General features: G+C 42.8%; 1 pseudogene; it reads right to left on the minus strand.

Moving 5' to 3' along the window:
* Positions 1–9,938: 9,938 nt before the first annotated feature.
* Positions 9,939–10,398, minus strand: LOC100629785 (small ribosomal subunit protein uS15-like; annotated as a pseudogene).
* Positions 10,399–21,889: the final 11,491 nt, after the last annotated feature.

Below are 21,889 nucleotides of genomic sequence, written 5' to 3' on the forward strand. Positions count from 1 at the left end.
ATGCTGTTTCTTCCCAGGCCTGCTCTCCCTGATGTAGGACTTCTGATCTGCCGTGTCCTACATGGCCATAGAGCTGCAAGGGACAAAGTCCTGCCTTGTCTCCTCAAGGGCAGACGGGCAGCAGAGTGTCCGGCTTCCAGCTCTTTGGGCAGCTGAGAAACAGCTGGCTCTGCACTGGTGTTTTACAGCCTACAGGGAACATGTCTTACAAAGGCATCTGAAACGCAGTCTCTTCCCAGGCTAGATCTCGCTGAATTAGAACTTCTGCTCTGCCATGTCCTACATGGGCCTAGAGCTGAAAGGGACAAACTCCTGCCTTCTCTCCTCAGGGGCAGGCCGGCAGCACAGTGTCCCCCTTCCAGCTTTTGGGCAACTAAGAAACAATTCGCTCTGCATCGGGCATACAAGCCTACCAGGAACATGTCTTACAAAGGCCTGTGAAACGCAGTTTCTTACCAGGCCTGATCTCGCTGAAGTAGAAGTTCAGCTCTGCCGTGTCCTACATGCCCCTAGACCTCAAAGGGAGAAAGTCCAGCCTTGTGTCCTCAAGGGCAGAGAGGCCCCACAGCGTCAGGCTTCCATCTCTTTGGGCAGCTAAGAAACTGCTCGCTCTGCACTGGTGTTTTACAGCCTACTGGGAACATGTCCTACAAAGGCCTGTGAAACGCAGTTTCTTCCCAGGCCTGATCTCGGTGAAGTAGAACTTCTGCTCTGCCGTGTCCTACATGGGCCTAGAGCTAAAAGGGACAAAGTCCTGTCTTGTGTCCTCAAGGGCAGACAGGCCCCACAGCGTCCGGCTTCCAGCTCTTTTGCAGTCTAACAAACAACTCGCTCTGCACAGGGCTCTTAAAGCCTACCGGGAACGTGTCTTACAAAGGCCTGTGAGACGCAATTTCTTCCCAGGCCTGATCTCACTGAAGTAGAACTTCTGCTCTGCCGTGTCCTACATGGGCCAGAGCTGAAAGGGACAAAGTCCTCTGCTGTGTCTTCAAGGGCAGACAGGCCCCACAGCGTCCGGCTTCCAGCTCTTTTGCAGTCTAAGAAACAACTCGCTCTGCACAGGGCTCTTAAAGCCTACCGGGAACGTGTCTTACAAAGGCCTGTGAGACGCAATTTCTTCCCAGGCCTGATCTCACTGAAGTAGAACTTCTGCTCTGCCGTGTCCTACATGGCCCAAGAGCTGCAAGGCAGAAAGTCCTGCCTTGTTTCCACAATGGGGGACAAGTCCCTCAGCGTGCCGGTTCCAGCTCTCTGGGCAGCTAAGAAACAACTCGCTCTCCGCAGTGCTCTTACAGCCTACCGGGAACATCTCTTACAAAGGGCTGTGAAATGCAGTTTCTTCCCAGGCCTGATCTCGCTGTAGTAGAACTTCTGCTCTGCTGTGTCCTACATGGCCCTAGAGCTGCAAGGGACAAAGTCCTGCCTTGTCTCCTCAAGGGGAGACAGGACCCAAACCGTCTTGCTTCCAGCTCTTTGGCAAGCCGAGAAAGAACTCGCTTTCCTCAGTGCTCTTACAGACTACCAGGAACCTGTCATATAAAGGCCTGAAATGCAGTTTGTTTCCAGCCCTGATCTCGTCGCCTTAGAGCTTCTGCTCTAAGCCATGTCCTCCATTGCTCTAGAGGTGCAAGGCACAAACCACTGAGTGAGTGCCTCAAAAGGAGACAAGCCACAAATGATCTTACTTCCAGCTCTTTGGGAAGCTAAGAAACAGCTCGCTCTCCACAGTGCTCTTACAGCGTCCTGGGAACATGTCTTACAAATGTCTGTGAAATGCAGTTTCTTTCCAGCCCTGATCTCACTGAATTAGAACTTCTCCTCTGCCGTGTCATGCACTTTCCTAGGGGTGGAAGGGAAAAGGAACTGCCTCTTTTCTCCAAAGGGAGAGCGGCCACAAACCATCTTGCTTCCATCTCTTTGGCAAGCCGAGAAAGAAATTGCTTTCCACAGTGCTCTTAATGCCTGCAGGGCACCTGTCATACAAAGGCCTGAAAGGCAGTTAGTTTCCAGCCCTGATCTAGCATTCTTAGAACTTCTGCTCTGAGCCATGTCCTCCATTGCCCTACAGGTGGAAGGAACAAAGAACTGAATCAGTGCCTCAAAGGGAAACAAGCCTCAAATGGTCTTTCTTCCAGGTCTTTCGGAAGGTAAGAAACAACTCGCTCTCCACAGGGCTCTTACAGCCTCCCGGTAACATCTCTTACAAAGGCCTGTGGAACGCAGTTTCTTTCCAGACCTGATGTCGCTGAAGTAGAACCTCTGCTTTGCCGTGTCCTACATTGCTGTAGGCATGCAAGGCACAAAGTCCTGCCTTGTTTCCTCAAGGGGAGACAGGCCACAAGCCGTCTTGCTTCCAGCTCTTTGGCAAGCTGAGAAAGAACTCGCTTTCCACAGTGCTCTTACAGCCTACCGGGAACCCGTCATACAAAGGCCTGAAACGCAGTTTATTTCCAGCCCTGATCTCACCACCGTAGAACTTCTGCTCAAAGCCATGTCCTCCATTGCCCTAGAGGTGGAAGTCACAAAGCACTGACTCAGTCCCTCAAAGGAAGACAAGCCACAAATGGTCTTGCTTCCAGCTCTTTGGTAAGCTGATAAACAACTCAATCTCCACAGTGCTCTTACAGCCTCCTGGGAACATCTCTTACAAAGGCCTGTGAGACGCAGTTTCTTTCTAGCCCTGATCTTGCTGAATTAGAGCTTCTACTCTCAGCTGTCTCGGACAGTGCTCTAGAGATGGAAGGCACAAAGCACTGCCTTGATTCCTGAAAGGGAGACAGGCCACAAACCATCTTGCTTGCAGCTCTTTGTCAAGCTGAGAAAGAACTCGCTTTGCACCATGCTCTTACAGCTGACCGGGAACGTCTCCTACAAAGGCGGCTGTAATGCCATTTCTTTCCATCCCTCATCTCACCCCTGTAGAACTTCTCCTTCTGCCACATTTGCGTCTTTCCAACCCTGCTCACTCCAAATGCCTCCATCTTCCCCTTAAGCACAGTGGTCCATGCCAGAATGATTTAGATAAATTCAGTGCTGTTGTCGTTCTGGATTGACAGTGGAATTTTGTCCCTGGAATGATCTCCTTTTGGGAATCCTTGGTCACTTTGGTGTCCCTCCCTGTTTTGGACGGGAATACTTCAACCCACACTGTGAAGGTGTCTATGAGTACTCTAGTTACTTGGCTTTCCTAGAGGCTCAAGGCATCATGTTAAATTCCAGTTGCAAGTCCTCACAGGGGAAAACTCGTGAATGTTGAACCCCATTATTCAAGGAGAGCAGCCCTGTCCTGGGATTGTTTTTGGCACAGATCACACATTTTTAGTAACTTTCTGAATGTTTCTTTGCAAGTTAGAACAAACCACCTCCTTGATCCACTGCAAGGTGGCCTCCTTTCCATAGTGAGTGCTCTGATGCATTTGATTCACACTTTCTCCCAGAAGGGCTTCAGATACCAAGATGAGTCTTTCTGACTTACATTTATATCCTGGATACTCCACAGATGAGGAGTCAAATCTCCATGCTCTGGCTCTCTCTAAATCTTTCTGTGTGTAGCTATGCTGGAATTTAGCAATGTCAATTTGGGGAACTAAGGGACCCAAGAGTGCCCTGAAACTCATAGTGCTAACAGCAGTCTTCACTGCCTGATCAGCCAGTTGATTACGTCGGGCTTCCAAAGTGTCCCCTTTCTGATGTGGAGGGCAGTACATGATGGCTACTGCCATGGGTCATTAATAGCCTCTAATAAGGTCAATATTTCCTGGGAATATTTTATGTCCCTCTTTCCAACAGTCAAGAGACCCCTCTCTTTCCATATGGCCCCAGGGGCATGGACCACTAAAAAGGCATATTTTGAGTCTGTGCTCTTGTGTCTTTACCTATTTGAAGAACTTTATTTAGGGCTATTAGCTCAGCCTCCTGAGATGAAACACCTGGAGGCAAAGCCTTTGCTTCCATGGTGTCCTGAAGGGTGACAACTACATGCCCTGCTTGATGTTGCCCTCATCCAAGAAGCTGCTTCCATCAGTGAACAGTCCCAAGTCCAACTGCTCCAACAGTTGGACAGTCAAATCAGGTCAACTCTAGAATACCTGTTCAATGATCTGAAGTCACTCATCATGAAAGGGGTCTTGTTGACTCAGTAGGTAGAAGTGTTGCAGGTTTTAAGGTAGAAATAGCATTTAACTTTACTTCTGGGTTGTCTCATAAAGTAGGCTGATCCTGAGGTTAGCCAAGATCCTCCATTCTGTTCTTTTCTTAGAGGACTCATAGAGGGAGGACACAATGGGGAGTGTGCGCCATTGTGGCCTGTGCCAATGTGAATTTTTCAGCTTCTTGTACTATGTTACAGATGGTGGCAATGGCTCAGAGGCAAGACAGCTATCCTTTGACCATCTGATCTGACTGCTTAGTAAAATAGGCCACAGGCCTCCTGGTGAGTCCAAGGTTCTGAGTCAGGAGTCACAGACAGAGGCCCTGTTTTTCCTTTACAAAGAAATCAAAGGGCTTTCTCAAATCTGGGAGTCCCAAGGCTGGGGCAGTTAAATAATTTTTCTTTAACTTGATTGTACTTGATGGGGTTCAGGGCAGGCCGTCCCAAGATGTGTCATTCTGGTATGAGGATTATTTCAATCTGAAGACAATAAAGGCTCAAACTCAGGAAGAACATTCGACATTTCCCCCCAACTGCCTAAAAGAAATTTAAAATGAAGGCCTGTCCATCACCATAGTTAGCTCTGGGTTTTGGTAGACTGGAAAGATCCTTGCTAGGCCCACTGTTATCAAAGTCTTATTTACCATTTACTTTTCCATTTCCATGTGAGTTGTCTTCCTCTCCTTTGAAGCCCCAAATCACTACCCCAAATATCGTCCTTATCTGTAGCTTAAGATATTTAAACAGGCAGCCTCAGCCTCTTTAACTCAGTTGGCTGAGTTACTCAGTTTCTCCTGGGTTTCTCCCATGTATACATGCTATTAAACTTTGTTTGATTTTTCTCCTGCTCACCTTCCTTTTTAGTTATTTTACCAGCCGTAAGAACCCTAAGTAAAAGTCAGGGGGAATTCTCCCACTTCCCTGACAAACAAATTCCGGCACTCTCATGTCCACATCAAAGGTTCGAGGTCTCCTCCCATTAAGTCCTCAAATAGAGATTTCAACATTAATCTAAAGCTGACTATCCAAATTTGACAGAAGCCTGACATTCCTAAAAAACATCCCCACAATTATTGATGGGTAGTAGGAGTTCCAACTCAAGTGATTGCTTCTCTCCTGTCTGGGAGCAGGATTCTCTGGGCTTCTGACAGTTCAAAACCTAAGTATTTAACAGTATTTGTCACTATTTGTGACACTATCTACCTAGAGATAGCATCAGATCCTACAAGATTACCCCTTGCCTTCCATTTTAGATGCCGATTGCAAGTCCAGGTTGTCACCCATCCTTCTGACCAAACTGCCACAGACCAGAGGTTTCCATGAACACCCTCCTTTGGATTTCATTAAACTATTTTTATAGAGCAGCTCACAGAACTCAGGAAAACATTTTACTTAACAGCCAGACCAAAGAGATGCATCGAGCACGATATGTGAGAGAGGGATGTGGAGTTCCCAAGCTCTCTCTGAGTGTGCCAGTCTCCCTGAGTCTCCCATGTTTGCAACTCAGAAGCTCCCTGAACTCCATATTGAACTCAATCCTGAGCCCCTCTCCCCACCTCAGAGGTATAAGGAGGGGCATGGGGCTGAAATTTCCAACCCTCTAATCACACAATTGGTTCCCCTGGCTAACAGCCCCCACCCTTAAGGGCTTTCCAAAAGTCATCTTATTTACATAAGTTCAGGTGTGGTTGACAGGGACTTCTTCTGGATAACAAAAGACACCAATGTTACCATTATTAACCTGCAGTTATTTCAGGAACTGAGGACAAAAGTAATTGTTATAACAAAAGATGCCCCATGGCTCTTATATCAGAAATTACAAGGGTTTTAGGAGCTCTGTGCCAGAAATGAAATGAGGGTATTTTTTTTTTTTTACTATAAATCACAATATCACACCAACCTCAGAATTCCCTGCTGAAGGCAAGGAATGGTGACCAGACATCACTTGGTGGTGGGAGGGGTTGAGGATCCAAAAGCATCTTTTGAATCTGGCACTGTATAGCATTGACAGCCATAATGCCTTCAACAAATCTATATTCCCTTGTTTCCAGCCTTTTAATGGCTGAAATGGGTGTGTTCCATGGGAATCTCCTGATCAATCCCTGTTCTAAAAGTGTATTGATTAAAGGGAGGGAGTCCTCTTATGTCTTCTGGCTTCAAGGGGTACTGTTTCACCAGGGCCAATGATAGGGGAACCTCTTCTCTATCAGGCACTGGTGTATCTTCCAATAAGGCCATGAGCTCAATTCCCCAACTTTTAGGGGCTTGGACCTCTATCTTGTTCCAGCATATTAGGACCCCTAACTTAGATAGCATGTCCCTCTCTAGAGGGGGAACAGGACAGTCTGGTACATACAGAAAAGAATGCCTCTTGTTGAGATCCTATTTCACAGGTCAAGGGCTCCAGAAATCTTTTGGTCTCTCCTTTTCCTGATACCTCTTTTATGTCATCAGGAACTATAGCCAACTTTTGGAGTTTCCCCATGGATATCTGGAGCGCCTTAAGATATGACATAGTGTCAGGACAGGGAAAATCCCTTTTCTTCCCTTCTTAGGTTCCTATGGCCAGATTAATAGTAAAACTGACATAAGACCAGGTTAACAGAAGAAAAATCCAGTTTAATGCATACCTTTTGGAGACCATAAAGAAACGTTGCTCAGAGAGTGAACAAAACAGGCAGTATATATATCTTTTACACCAAGAAACATAAAATTGTTGAAAATCGACAGAGCAAAGAAACTTAGGTGTGGAGCATGTAAATAGTGGGGAATTTAGCATGAAACAGTAAATTAGTAAGGTTTGTTTATGCAGGCTTCTCGGCCCTCAATCCCCTAGCTCTGGTGATAAGGATGCAGGGAGAACACCTTTCTCATGGGAGATTCATTTCCTGCTTTCAGGAGAAGAGACAGTAGGCACAGAAAGCCCTTTTTGCTCCACAAGTAACTTTAAATCAAAATAATCAATAAGTCATTGTGGCATATTTTGGGGTGGCCTTTCCTGGACCCCAACAATAGGTATTAACTGTACTTCCCTGGGCCTCAGGGTATATAGTATAAGGCAGTCCCACAGCCTCTGGGAGAAAAAGGCAGAAGGGTTGTCCTCAGGGCCTTGCTGGACCTCTCCTAATTTAGACCAGTTAATAGATGGCTGGCTTACTACATGTGTGGCTTTCAAAAGCAGACTCCCAAAATATTCTAGCTTTTCTTGATCATCAGGGTTATTGTGATTCCACTCAGGGTTAGTCCCCAGCACAGCCTTCGCATTAGGCCCGTGAAATTTTGACCCAGGGACTTATTTTTTCTGTCTCCAGCCATCCCACAGGAAAGTGACTGGGCACCCAGCCTCTCCTGCCACTGCTGCCACTGCCACTGCTCATGACCCCTGGGCCGAGCCAGGCTGGGTTGAGCAAAAAGGAGCCCATCTGCCATCAGGACACCATGACCATCACTACTGCTGTTGGGGCCACCGCTGCTGCCATGAAGGAGCAGGGAGCATGGGGATGCCCCACTCCATCCTCCTCACTGCCTTCCAATGTGTGCTGCCTACCCCTGTGACCACCACCACTACCAATATCTCTGAGGACATTTTCATTTTAGTGAACCCAACAAATACACGTACACACACACAAGACAAACGCACCCACACAAAGACAAATCCTACTCCTGCAGGTCAAAAACAAAAGGTGAAGTCTAACAATGCCCTGGATCTCTTCCAAATGAGGGTCCCTGCTTTCACACATTCAAAATGCAAATAGAGATACAGAGACTGATGACTGGGAGTGCTGTATTGACTCACTGAGCAAATGGCAAACAGACTCCAGCAGGACAAAACACAAGGTGAGGTCCAACACTCCCCTGGATCTCTCCAAAATGAGGGGCCCACTTCTCACACAGATGCAAATGGAAAGATGGGGTATTCATGACCGCACTTCTCATGGTCACTCACCTGACAGGCAAAACCAATTCCTGCAGGACAAAAATAGATGATGAAGTCCGACACACATCCCCTGGATCTCTCCCAAATGAGAGACCCTCCTTTCCAATGAATCATTCACACAGAATGCAAATAGAGAGACAGGAGATTCACCACTGCACGTGTCACAGCAACTCAACTGACAACAGACTCGTATACAAGACAAAAGCACACTCACACACAAAGACTGAAGTCCAACATGTTTCTCCACTCCAAGGGAGAATTGTGCCTAGGGCAGCAGACACTGGCAGGAAGGGAGGAACAGCAAGGGAAGCCCCCAGGCAAAGACTTCCCCCCAGCCCCTGGGGACCACCAACCACTGAAACCCTCACAAGGGCCATCCAGCCATGGGCACAAGACTCCTGACTGGCTTGCCAAAATTGATACCGAACCTCTTAATCTCAAGTTTCTGTGCCCGATGCACAGGAAGCCAACACTGAGACTTTGGTGGTTAGAAGTGGAGAAATATTTACTCAAATTGTCAAAAAGAATCTGTGGGAGCCTGGTTTCCCTCAAATCCACCTCCATAAGAACAGAAACAGGGAGGTTTTATGGAATGAGAGACTTGGCAGGAGGAGCTTCAGGGAAACAATTGGGTCGCCCCCAATAGACCCCTGAGGAATCTGACTTCCGGGCTTCCAGGGCTGCTCAGAGCTGGCCATTTGGTGATCACAACCTCCCCAAAGATATCCTTTTTTTCTTCAAAACAAGCTCACAATTCCTTGAGCCCCCTGAATCACCCCTCAAGTTAAACAGAAAAAAGAGTAAATTGGTTTAATGTCTACAGTACCCCTCAGGTACCTGGATTCTTTTCTCCTCCTTTTCCTCACCCCACCCCCATCTCCAGGGAGCTCCTTATTAAAAATTCCCATTGTCTGGGAAACCTTCTGGACAGCCCACCTGAGAAATTCCCCAGGCTGTAGAGAGTGTCTGTCTGGTGCTCAGAGAAGTTGCACTTGAAGTCTAGGTTTTGACTCATCCATGTAGAGGTATGAACCAAGGCTGTAAGAATCAGTGGGAAAAATAAAGGTGAGAAAGTAGAGATGGAAGAAAGGACATTGGTAATGAGAACCTGAGGTTTGACTGTAGGGTAGTGGAGTTCAAAATGCCTCTCCCCAATATTTCATTATTTTAATTGTTTAAATTTTTTTAAAGATTGGCACCTGAGCTGACATGTGTTGCCAATCTTATTTTTTTTCTTCTTCTCCTCAAAACCCTCAAGTACATAGTTGTATATTCTAGTTGTAGGTCCTTCTATTTGTGTTATGTGGGGTGCCACCTCAGCATGGCTTCATGAGCAGTGCTAGATCCATGCCCAGGATCCAATCTGACAAAACCCTGGGATGCTGAAGCTGAGCATGTGAAATTAACCACTGGGACATGGGGTCGGCCCCTCCAATATCTCATTTTTTAAATCAAGAGTTGGCTTAGTTTTCCAGGACAGCCCTCATGGCATGACTTAATATGGCCAATTTATACTATTCAATGCACTGTGGAAACCGAACCCTCACTATTACATTGTTTCTCTTTGTTCTGGGTTCCAGCTGGGGATTCCAGAAGCTCATTTTTCTCACAACCCCAGAAATAAAAGTGCTCCCCTCTGACTCTCACTAACAACCCCACTTACATGGACCTACCTTTCTCTTGTGTCCTGATGACAGTGGTGGAAGATGGAGCACTGATGCTTCCTGGCATGGGCTGGACAGGAAAAGAAAGCACCATCTATGGAGCTAGTGGGAAGGAAGAGACAGCAGGAGCAGTCAGGCAAAGACAGCCCAGGGCTGTGATTCTCTATTGTTCTAGTTAAACAATGGTTTATTGCTTGAGTACATAGATAAATTTATGAAACCAGGGAGAGGCTGTGGATGACTCACATTTCCAATTGAGGGAGAGCACTCGTCTAATCTTATATCTAGCCAGCTGGTAAATGTGGCTCTCAATCAGAATCAGATGGAATTTAGCATCCTTATCCTTTCTGTTCTTCTCAAGATGCTTTCAAACTGCAACAGCTTTATTAAGTAAGACTTAAGACTTTGAGTCCTTTGTACTTAAGAATTCTCAAGATTTTATTGCCTCTCACAAAACATACTTGTGCAGTGCCATGTGAGTTTCTCAGGACCACATCAATTTGTGAGGGAGTCGGGCTCTTATTGGCCAGTTTGTAGATCTGCTCTTTTGTGTCATCAGACATCATCTTAAGCCAGGTGGGGATGCTGTGGCAGAGGGGCAGAGCCTACTGGGACAAGTCCTTCCCAGGAACATACATGTGACCCATGATGGCAGTGGTCAGGCAGCAAAAAAAAATGCCCCAGGGCTGCAGTTCTTAAGAAAAAGCTGGTTCCCCAGGGGATTGGGCAGAGCACTTCTGTTTTTCCCAAAAGGGTTACAAAAACTAGTCTATATTATTAATGATTGTTTCTTTTCTTACTCAATTTCATTTTGGACTCTATGTCTCCATTCACATAGACTAGCAGATAAAAAGCATCACATCAAGTCCTTCTGGGTTGCTTGTCTCCTCATCTCTCTTATTTAATGCAAGATCTATTCTGGGTTTTAAGCAGAGCATTGGAGGTGGGAAGGAGCATGTGGTCCTAGTCTACACTGCCACCTGTGGAGAGAGATACTCACAGCTCCTGCTACTTGGCCAATGTTTGGAGCACAGGATTTTTTTCATGAGGCTGTAACTTCCGCCTTCAATAGCTCACATGTGTGTGACCTGTAAGTTGGGATTAACACATACGTACTGCAGTGGACTGAATGTTTATGTCCCTCCCTCAAATTCATATGTTGAAATCCTAACTTCCAAATGATGGTATTTGGAGGTAGAGACTTTGGGAGGTGCTTAAGTCATGAGAGTGGAATGCTTGTGAATGATATTAGTGCCCTTAGAAATGAGGTCTTAGATGGCTCCCTTACCCCTTCAACCATGTGAGGACACAGTGAGAAGATGACTATGAACACAGGAAATGGGACTTCATCAAATACTGAATCTTCTTGTGCCTGACCTTACACTTTCTAGCCTTTAGAACTGTGAGAAATGTTTCTGTTGTTTATAAGCCACCCAGTCTATGATATTGTGTTATAGTAGCCCAAATGTACTCAGACAGGTACTCTTAGTTTGACCTGCACATTTAAGCCAATTAAAAATTGAGTTTTTAACTTAAACTTTGATGTAAAAAATTGAAAAGGGGGCTGGCCCTGTGGCTGAGAAGTTAAGTTCACATGCTCTCCTCCAGTGCCCTAGGGTTTTGCTGGTTCAGATCCTGACCAACTGCATGGCACCAGTCATGAGGTCATGCTGAGGCTATATCCCACATAGCGCAACCAAGAAGGACCTACAACCAGAACATACAACTCTATACTGGGGGCTCTGGGGAGAAGAAGAAGCAAAAATCAAAAAGTCTGGCAATGCTGGGCCCCTACCCCTGTTGCACAATAGTAGGCTGACCCTGAGTAACAGCTGTTCCAGGATGGCATGGCCTATCACTCCTTCACAGTCCTTTACAACCATTGTGCTTCCCTCCTTTATGTCACCTGTGTAGCCCATGTAGGCCTCTGAGTTGTAACTCCTGGCCTAGATACAATTATTTTCTGGAATCTTACCTATTCCTACCCCTCTTCCCTGCCCCACCAACCAGCTACTGAGAACAGTATGTAGGTTATTTCTGTTCTAGGAAGTCAAAAGCTCTCTTTCTCCCTCTGACGGCCTCTCAGGCTTTCTCTCCCTCATCACTTCAGTCAGGTGGCATCTTTCCCTAGTCCAAAGGAGACTCTGCTTTCCTCTTGCTGCTAAATGAAACATTTTGTTTATGCACATAATAAATTCTCTCCCCCTGAGGGCTTATGATTTTGGAACAGAAAAGCAAGAAAGCTTGGAAAGGTTTTTTAAAAAAATTCTGTTACATTCCTTGAGGAAATGAAGGACAGAAATTTCTCAAATAAAGGGACGGGAATAGGAGGGGAAAACTCCACTGTAACTTATATCATAATATTATTCAGCCATGATTACTTATTTAACAAAATAATACGTGCTCATTGTGGAAGTTGAAACTTTACAGAGGTGATGCTTTGGGAAAAGAATGTACCCAGATAGCCTTCCACCCAGAGATGACTAGTATTCACTTATTCTTTCAGAGTCGCTGTTTGTAATCTTTTTTCAGAAATAGGCTCATATACCTATATTGTTCTGTAGCTAGATGTTTTCCACTTAACAATATATTGTGAACACCTTTCCATGTCAGTCCATACTGATTTATCTCATTGTTTTTATTGGCAGCAAGATTCTTTGTGTATGATTGAACTATTGATTTCTCCAATCCCCAGTGGTGGACCTTTTTGTTGTTTTAAATATTTATTATAACTGAAGCGGTGAGGATTCTTGACATACATCTTTATGAAACTTTTAGAAGTATGTCCTGGAAGAGGATCTGCTGGGTCAAGGAACGTGTACATTTAAAATTGTGGTGGACGTTGCCAATAAACCCTCCAGATTTTACAGCATCAGTAACATTGAATTAGAATTTCTATTTTCTCCACCCACTTACCAACATTCAGCTTTATCAAGTAAAACATTTCAATCATACTTTGCAATTAAAAATATGATTAAAATGTATTTTTCTGCCTTAGAATCTGGAAGGTAAATCAGTGACATTGGAAATTTTCTTTAATAAGATTTTTGATGTGTTTCATTTCATGAAAAATTAGCAGAAAGAGGAAACAGGGATGAGGTAGTTACAGAGATTGAATCTAGTCTGGTTTCTAGATGAGGCCACGACCAAACCTAGTGATGGAAACCAAGGGGTTGGGCAATTTGGGAAAACCAGAGGGAAAAGAAGGGCAAGGGAGACATATGTTTAGGGGGACACCAGTCAATGGGGGAGAAGCAAGGTCAATTTTGCACTGATATCATCTTTACACTTAAGTATCAAATAAGTGTCCAAAACGTAGTTTCAGAGAATCTTTATAGATTAGTAGGAAAATTTTAGCATAGCAAGAGAGAAGGTATAAAAACATTACATTGGGTCATATATGTCAGCAGATGGCAGATGGGGACTCTGAGAAATGAAACAAAAGACCAAAAAAGGAATTTTAATAAATTCAATTCATTTCTCAGATCTAAGTTTAAAACTAGGGATGTGTTGTGAAACACTGCAGATCAGACCAGGTCCCTGGAATCTATTATGTCTCTCAGTTCTTTGTACAATTCATCACAATTTGTGATCATTTTATTAATATTCACCTCTCTATCCAACCATAAATTCTAATATTATGTTCCCATTGCCTGATAGAGCATCCCACATATAGTAAGTGTCAATAAATATTTGATGAATGAAATAAAGAAGAAAGAGAATAAGAGAGGGGAGAGGGGAGATAGAGAAAAGAAAAGGGGAAGGGAGAGGATAGAGGAAGGGAGAGCAGAGGGGAGGAGAGGAGAGGAAAAAAGAGAAGAGAAGAGAAAGAAAAAAGAGATGTGGAGAGTAGTACAAACCAGTGGTGTACTCAGGCTGGTGCACACAGTATGGAATGGAATCTCACTGGCTATCTGTGCCTTGGGGAGATGGAGGAGGCTGGAGTACATTAAATATCTGGGCATTAGGGATTGGTGGATATCCTAGCTTCTTTTTTTGTTTACTTTGTTCAGGTCATATTGGCCCATAACGTGGTGTAAGTTTCTGGTGTACACTACTAAATATCAGTTTCTGTATAAACAGCATCGTGTTCACCACCAATAGTGTAGTTTTCATCCATCATGATACATATGTACCCCTTTACCCCTTTTGCCCACCCCACCACTATTCCTCTGGTAACCGTTAATCTATTCCCCTTATCTAAGTGTTTATCTTTCACAGATGAGTTTTTGTCTTTCTCTGACTGACGTATTTTGCTGAGTATAATATCCTCAAGGTCCATCATGTTGTCACAAATGGCACAATATTGTCTTTTTTTGTGGTAAGTACTATTCCATTTTTTATGGTAAGTAGCATTCCACTATATATATATACCACGTCTTTTTTATCCATTCATCCATTATGTTCACTTGAGTTGCTTCCATATCTTGGCAATGGTGAATAATGCTACAATGAACATAGGTGTGCAACAAATCTCTTTGAATTGTTAATTTCATGTTCTTTGGATAAACACACAGTAAAAGAATTTAAAGCAAGTTTTAAAAGAACTAAGGGGAGAAATTGGCAGCAACACAACAATTGAAGGAAGCCTCAACACCCCACTTATGTTGTTTCTTTTTTGTTTTCTTTAAGGAAGATTAGCCTGAGCTAACATCTGTTGCCAATTCTCCTCTTTTTGCTGAGGAAGACTGGCCCTGAGCTAACATGTGTACCCATCTTCCTCTACTTTATATGTAGAACTTCTACCACAGCATGGCTTGCCAAGTGGTGCCACGTCTGCACCCGGGTTCCAAACTGATGAACCCTGGGCCGCCAAAGCAGAGCATGTGAACTTAACTGCTGCCCCACTGGGCCGGCCCCAGATGCATTATTGTATGTGAGCAAACTGGGGAATAGAAATATGTGAAGTGCATTATTGTTCTTAATAAAGAAGACAGAAGCAAACATAATGCTCATCTAGTTTAAATTCATAAACCAAATCCATAGCAATCAAGGTAGTTAAATATCCAAATTTTATGTTTGAGCAAAATATATATGTATGTGCCAATCACAAAATGATGTAAACATCACAAATCTAGTTATCTAAATTTAAAGATTTTATTTTTCCTTTTTCTCTCCAAAGCCCTCTGATGCATAGTTGTATATTCTTAGTTGTGGGTCCTTCTAGTTGTGGCATGTGGGATGCCACCTCAGCATGGCTTGATGTGAGGCGCCATGTCCATGCTCAGAATCTGAACCGGCAGACCCCTGGGCTGCTGCTGTGGAGCACACAAACTCAACCACTTAGTCACGGGGCAGGCCCCTAATTATATAAATTTAAAAACCACGTAACTAACAATCGGGAATATAATTTATTTATCCAAGAACATAATGCTAAATTCATTTTATTTTTTCAGAAGGCAAGATGGATGAACGTTGAGGACATTATACTAAGTGAAATAAGCTAGTCACAGAAGGACAAATACTTCATGATTCCATTTATATGAGGCATATAAAATAGTCAAACACATAGAAGCAGAGAGTAGAATGGTGGTGGCCAGGGGCTGGGGGAAGGGGAAATAGGAGTTGCCATGCAATAGGTAGAAAGTTTCAGTTATGCAAGATGATTAAGTTCTAGAGATCTGTACAACATTGTGCCTATAGTTAGCATTGCTGTATTGTATACTTAAAAACTTAAGAGTGTGGATCTCTTGTTAAAGTGTTGTTACCTCAATAAAAATATAAAAAGATTTGGAAAAATAGAAAAAAGATTCTAACACTTGATAGTTGTTGTCTCCAGACAGGGTAGAGGGAATGGGAATGGGGGACACTGTATGAGTGAAAACTTAGCTTATAAGTAATTATGTAGTACTTTATTAATCTTATCAGGCAGAACTATTGTTTAATGTGGGTGATGGAAATATGGTCTCTATAATGTCATTTTCTGCATATTTACATATGTGTGTGTGTATGCATATGTATGTAGGTGTGTGTGGGTGTGTTACCTACAAATATTTAGAAAGGTGAAATTTTGTGATCCACGTGATGGTCCTGTCTTATAATTTTATCTGCTTGACCAAGGTAAGTTTATTAATACCAAACCAAAACTTAGGAAATGTGAAATGCCTCTTGTACAATAAATGGTAAGCTTCAAATGAGAGATCAAGCTGTAATATAAAGCATCAATAACAATGGAAAGAGTAAAAGCAATACTTTTTTCAAAAAAGCTTTACAAAATTATGGAAATGCTAACTAGATGAGGAAATTGATAGAGCTGAGGTGGGAATGAAAGTATTGTTAACTGAGCATGGTACAGACTGCCTTTGGTCACACAACAGACAATATACAAAGGAAATGACACAGGAAGGAACAAGAACTTCAGGTGGATATTTGGACTCTGGAGCTAACCAAAAGGATATAAATTCATTGTAATAAATAGCTCAAAGTTGGGAGAAATCTTTGTAATTTCCTCTGCATTGTCCACAGGTTGTCTGTTACTTCATTATTTTAGAGCCTAGAATGTGCAACATCCTTATTAGCTATTAGGAACATGAAAATGAAGAAAGAACACTTGTGTCCTACCCTGAAGTAGTAAATATTCTATAGAATGATACACAAGTTGTCTGTGTTTCTTTATCAAAGTTAAAATCTCATTAAAGGTAGAATCCAGCACTGGGAACGAAAATCATATATTTTATTTCAGAATTTTAGAGTGTATATTGTATTCATTAATTCACTTATTCATCATTCACTCCATCAGTCAGCCAACAAATATCTTTTGAACATTGACGGTTTCCTGGATACTATTTTACAAGCTGTTAATACAAACCATTTAGACATACCCTTTTTTATGAAAAAGCTTATCGACTAGCAAATTCCAGACAAAAAGTAAAATAAAAAATGTTGTGGGTATTTATTACAATATTTATTTTTGCTTGAAGAGAGATCACAGGTTTATATGAAAAGTATATTTTCTATCCAAATAATTTTTTATGACAAGCTAGAAATTGGATGAGGTATATGATAAGTTCTTTATGAATTTCAATGAAAAGTTGATATTCAGTATCATTACAACAATTCATATTTTGAATTTATGTTTTACATCCTCTTATTTTTATGGCAAATACACGAAGGCTTATCACTTTTTTTGTCTGAGGAAGATTATCCCTGAGGTAACATCTGCCAATCCTTCTCTTTTTTTCTGAGGAACACTGGCCCCAAGCTCACATCCATGCCCATTTTCCTCTACTTTATATGTGGGACGCCTACCACAGCATGGCTTGCCATGCAGTGCCATGTCCACACCTGGGATCTGAACTGGCAAACCCCAGGCTGCTGAAGCAGAACATGCGCACTTAACTGTTTCACCACCGGGCTGGACCCTGAAGGCTTATTGTTGACATAAGAATTGAGGTTTTGCAAGCCAGCCCTGCTGGCCTAGCAGTTCAAGTTCAGCATGCTCCACTTTGCTGGCCTGGGCTCAGCTCCTGGGTATGGAAGAACACCAGCCGTGTGTCAGTAGCCATTCTGTGCTGGCAGTTCACATAGAACTCTAGTTCTAGGACTTAGAACCACAATATACAACTATGTGCTAAGGCTTCGAGGAGGAAAAAAAAGAGGAGTATTGGCAACAGATGTTGCTTGGGGTGAATCTTTCCCAGCAAAAGAAACAAAAGAAAAAAGAATAAAGAAAATAATCTTCTGTTATTAAAAAGAAGAATGAAGGTCTGGCATTCAATTTTATTCATAATACTCCATTAAAATTAAACATTGGAGCCAGAATCCTTTGTTTTCCAACTGCTGGATTTGCTTGCATCCTGGGGCCAGAAGCAACATTTCCCAGCAAATGTAGGGTTACCATTCAAAACACACAAACAAAAAGTGGAATCATCTCATGTGATGGTTATTCAAAATGATCACCTAAGAGAGTCCCGTGTCTATCTCCACTTTTTCACTCTAGTCGAGACTTGACTAATGAACATTCAATTTGTCTTTCTTTCCCTGGGGAGTGAGACCTTTATTTGGGAATTCTGGTTCTCATTCAGGGAATAGGGTCATAAATAAACATATTTCAGTGTGAAGGTCTTCAGGGACTTCAGATACTTCTGAAACTATTTTGCATGCTTCATGCAGCAAGCTCAGGAGTGGGTCTCAACAGATCTCTGTGTACAATTGGGTTAAATGAAATAATTTACTTATTACTAATTCTAGATGTGAAGACCAAGTACCTTGAAAGTTTTATCAATTCAAGTCAGACTCTGCTCTATTGCTATCTGCTCTAGTCTCTTTCCCTAGACTCAAATCTCTGCTCACTGCTAAGTGGACGTGAAGCTGTTATGACCTAAACAATAGAGTCCAGCATCCCTACTGATAAATTACATGGCTTAGACATATACGGAATAATGAATAGTCGTTATAGGGAGTATATTTCACCTTAATATCAAGAGGAATGTTATCTGCCTTTGAATTGACAGGATAGATGGATGTTTTAGACAAGATAAGAAACTTCTCAAGTGTCTTTAAAATACAAGACTCTATGTCTCCAAGAAAGACCTATTAAATGACTTAACATCAATAAAAACAAGTTTCCATTTTTCTCAGAGTGACAAATCATAAGACAGAAGGATTCCTAGTGTCAACAGTCAGTCTCTATGTTGCTGGTGGACACCAAGAGCTCATATCAAGACGCAGTTTGTCTCTAATACAACCTAGGCTTAAATGAGTTTCAAATTCTACTGTTAGAGACCAATGGAACATACTCTTGAAATCATTTCAGAAGCTATTTAAAAATTAGTTTGCAATATTATTTCTCATCCACAATTGTAACATAAAATTATTAGGATCAGGCAATTTTTACAATTTATTGCAAATTTATTTTGGTAGAACTATAAAATATTTCTTTTCATAACAAACTTGTAAAAAACTACATGTAAAATATTAAAATAACTCTTATCAGGAACAAGTACAAAATCAAACAAGATTCTAAAGAAACAGGAGAAAACTGGGGTTGTTCTAGAGAATCTTTGTTTCAGTGACATATACTTACTGAAATAAAAAGTCACCCTAGATTTGCCATCAGTTATATTTCAGTAGAAGAGGGAATTTTAATAGCTCAGGATTTTTGCAAATAGAGCCAGCCCTGGTGGTCTCCTGGTTAAGATTTGGTGTTTTTACTTGCTGTGGTCTGGGTTTATTTCAGCTCAGGGAACCATACAACCTGTCTGTCAGTTTTCATACTGTGTATGCTAGTGCAGTTCTTTTTAGATGTGGTGGTGGGAGACAAAAGATACAGGATAGCTGATGCAACACCATCGGATCAGTTCCAGACACAAGCATTTTTGGAAAGCTCCACCTAGAATGTTGTCTAAGCAAAGATGCTGATGCTCAGGTCAGGGATATTGACGCTGTCTGTGCCTCAGATATTAATGGTTTCTGATAGGGCTTCCAGTTATCCAGTATTGCAATATTATCACTATCTCTTATTATCAAGACTCCATAGAGTGTCATTTGTACTATAGATAAGTGTGGCCTCATTTTACTAATGGCATACAAGAGACTAGGATTGTAAGAATGGAAATTGCCCCAAGAGCAGACCCTGAGGCAAGGACTTGGGTATACAATGTTTATTTGGTAGGTGATTTCAGGAAGCAAAAATGAGGGAATATGGAATGTGCACCTGAGAAGAGAGAAAGTTACTGACGTGTGCAATAAAGTATAGATTACTGTTGTAAGCAACTAAAGATCCATCACTTGAAATGCTTTGACATATCCTTCAGAACACTTATACATTTCTAGGAATTGTTTGAAAGAAGACTAGGAAAGCTTCAGTGTTTATCCATTGGTTCTTGTCCCTTACTGGTTGAGTACTGCTCCTTGGCACATGAATCTCAGGCAATACCAAACTGTCTTATGTATGGTCCGAGCAAGCTGTCAAGACAGTCTGTCCTCAGGAAAAATAAGCAAAATTTTCAAAGTGGGAAGCTGCCAGCAAGCCAGAAACAGTCTACCATGGCTGTAAGCCACGTCAGAGGTGGCTGAACGTGACAAAGGATGGGGAGACACAGTGTCTACTACAGTGATCTTTGCAATAGTAAGACGATGGCAAAGCCAAAATAATATAACACAAACTTTTAACTTAGGCTATGTCTATGGCACCACAATAGAGGATGTTTAGAAAACGTCCTGCTTGTGGCTCTTTAATATCATCTTCATAAGCGACTTTTAAGTCAATGCCGAGCAGTCTAGACACAGGCTCTCAAGCGCATGTGTGGAAGGAAAATTATGACTGAGATCAGCTTGCCAGAAGCTTCAAGTGACATTTTCCTAGGAGAGCTTTTAAACATTCCACTAGAGCTGGGAAAGAATATATCTCACACCCAATCAAGCAAAGTACACTGTGGAGAAAAGCTCTGGCATTTAGCTGTTTAGGATCGTGCTAGTGAGAACAACGACACACATTGCAGTTCACCCCTTCAGTCAGGCTCTCTTTCCCTTGATGCGAAAGCATGTTCCTGCTGAACTCAGCTGCCTGTAGCTGTGAAGGGATTCGTCTAAATAGATTGAAAACCCTTCACTACCTCTGGGACAGATTATCTGTAACTTTCAGACAATGCAGGTATGCAGTTTAGAAAGACTCCTGCCTGTGGCTCTTTAATATCATCTTCATAATTGACTATTAATTCAATGCTGAACAGCCTACACACAGGCTCTCCTGTGCATGAGATGAAGAAAGACTATTGGTGACCTCAACATGCCAGGAACTGCAATAGGAGAGCTATTAAAAATTTCACTACAGGGGCCGGCCCGCTGGCACAGTGTTTTTAAGTTCACACGTTCCGATTCTAGGCGTCTCAGGGTTCACCAGTTCAGATCCCGGGTGCGGACATGGCACCACTTGGCACTCTATGCTGTGGTAGGCGTCCCACGTATAAAGTAGAGGAAGATGGACACGGACGTTAGCTCAGGGTCAGTCTTCCTCAGCAAAAAGAGGAGGACTGACAGTAGTTAGCTCAGGGCTAATCTCCCTTGAATAAAAATTTCACTACAGCTGGGAGAGAATATCTATAACACATATTCAAGACAAGTACTCTATACTGAAGAGCCCTGACTTCTACTTGTTTCAGATCATCTAGGTAAGTGCCTCACACATTGCAGTCCCCAGACTTCACTCAAGCTCTCTCTCAAATGTCAGGAAAGCACATTTCTTTCTTATTTTTTTTGAAGAAGATTAGCCCTGAGCTAACATCTGCTGCCAATCCTCCTCATTTTGCTGAGGAAGACTGGTCCTGAGCTCACATCTGTGCCCATCTTCCTCTACTTTATATGTGGGACGACTGGCACAGCATGGTTTGCCAAGCGGTGCCATGTCCACACTGGGGATCTGAACCGGTGAACTCCGGGCAGCCAAAGCAGAACGTGCACACTTAACTGCTGTGCCACCGGGCTGGCCCTTAGGAAAGCACATTTTCATTGAACTGAGCTACATGTAGCTGTGAAGGAAGGTCTCTCAAGGAGACATTGAAAACCTTTCACTAGCACTGCAACAGATTGTCTGTAACTTTCAGGGAATGCTCTTATATGGTTTAGAAAATCTTCTGCTTGTGGTACTTTAACACCGTCTTCATAAGTGACTTTTATTTCAATGTTGATCAGTCTACACAAATATCTTACACTCATATCATGAATGCAAATGACTGCCACAGGTTAGTTATTGGAAGGAACTAAATGGTAATTTTGGGTATTTCAACTTTTCCACATTGTTCTTCTTCCTTTTGTTATGTTTAGGAGATGCCACCACCAACCATCATGAACTGGAACAGGTCTCACCATGAAAGCTGTGCCTGTGACCTTTGCATTATTTTTAGTGCTATGATCTCTCCTGGAGGAGCTTAGGTCTTACTACCATCAGCTGCAGTGTGTGTGAAATCATATTTCCCAACAGAGCCTGTGCAAGAGGATATGCACCTCTCTTTTCAATATTCATTCCCCAGCCCAAATAAATGTCCCTTCTTCCCTTTGTATGGGGATGCCACGACTATGGAAATGAGTCCTCATGGTCTCCTATTTACCGCAAATACACTTTAGTTTGTGAGACAACTAATTCTGGTGTAGAGTCTGATTTAACTCACCAGGAGGGAACTCACTTCGGTTTCGGTGACA

This window comes from Equus caballus, chromosome 7 (assembly GCF_041296265.1).
Source record: "Equus caballus isolate H_3958 breed thoroughbred chromosome 7, TB-T2T, whole genome shotgun sequence".
NCBI classification, from domain to species: Eukaryota; Metazoa; Chordata; class Mammalia; order Perissodactyla; family Equidae; genus Equus; species Equus caballus.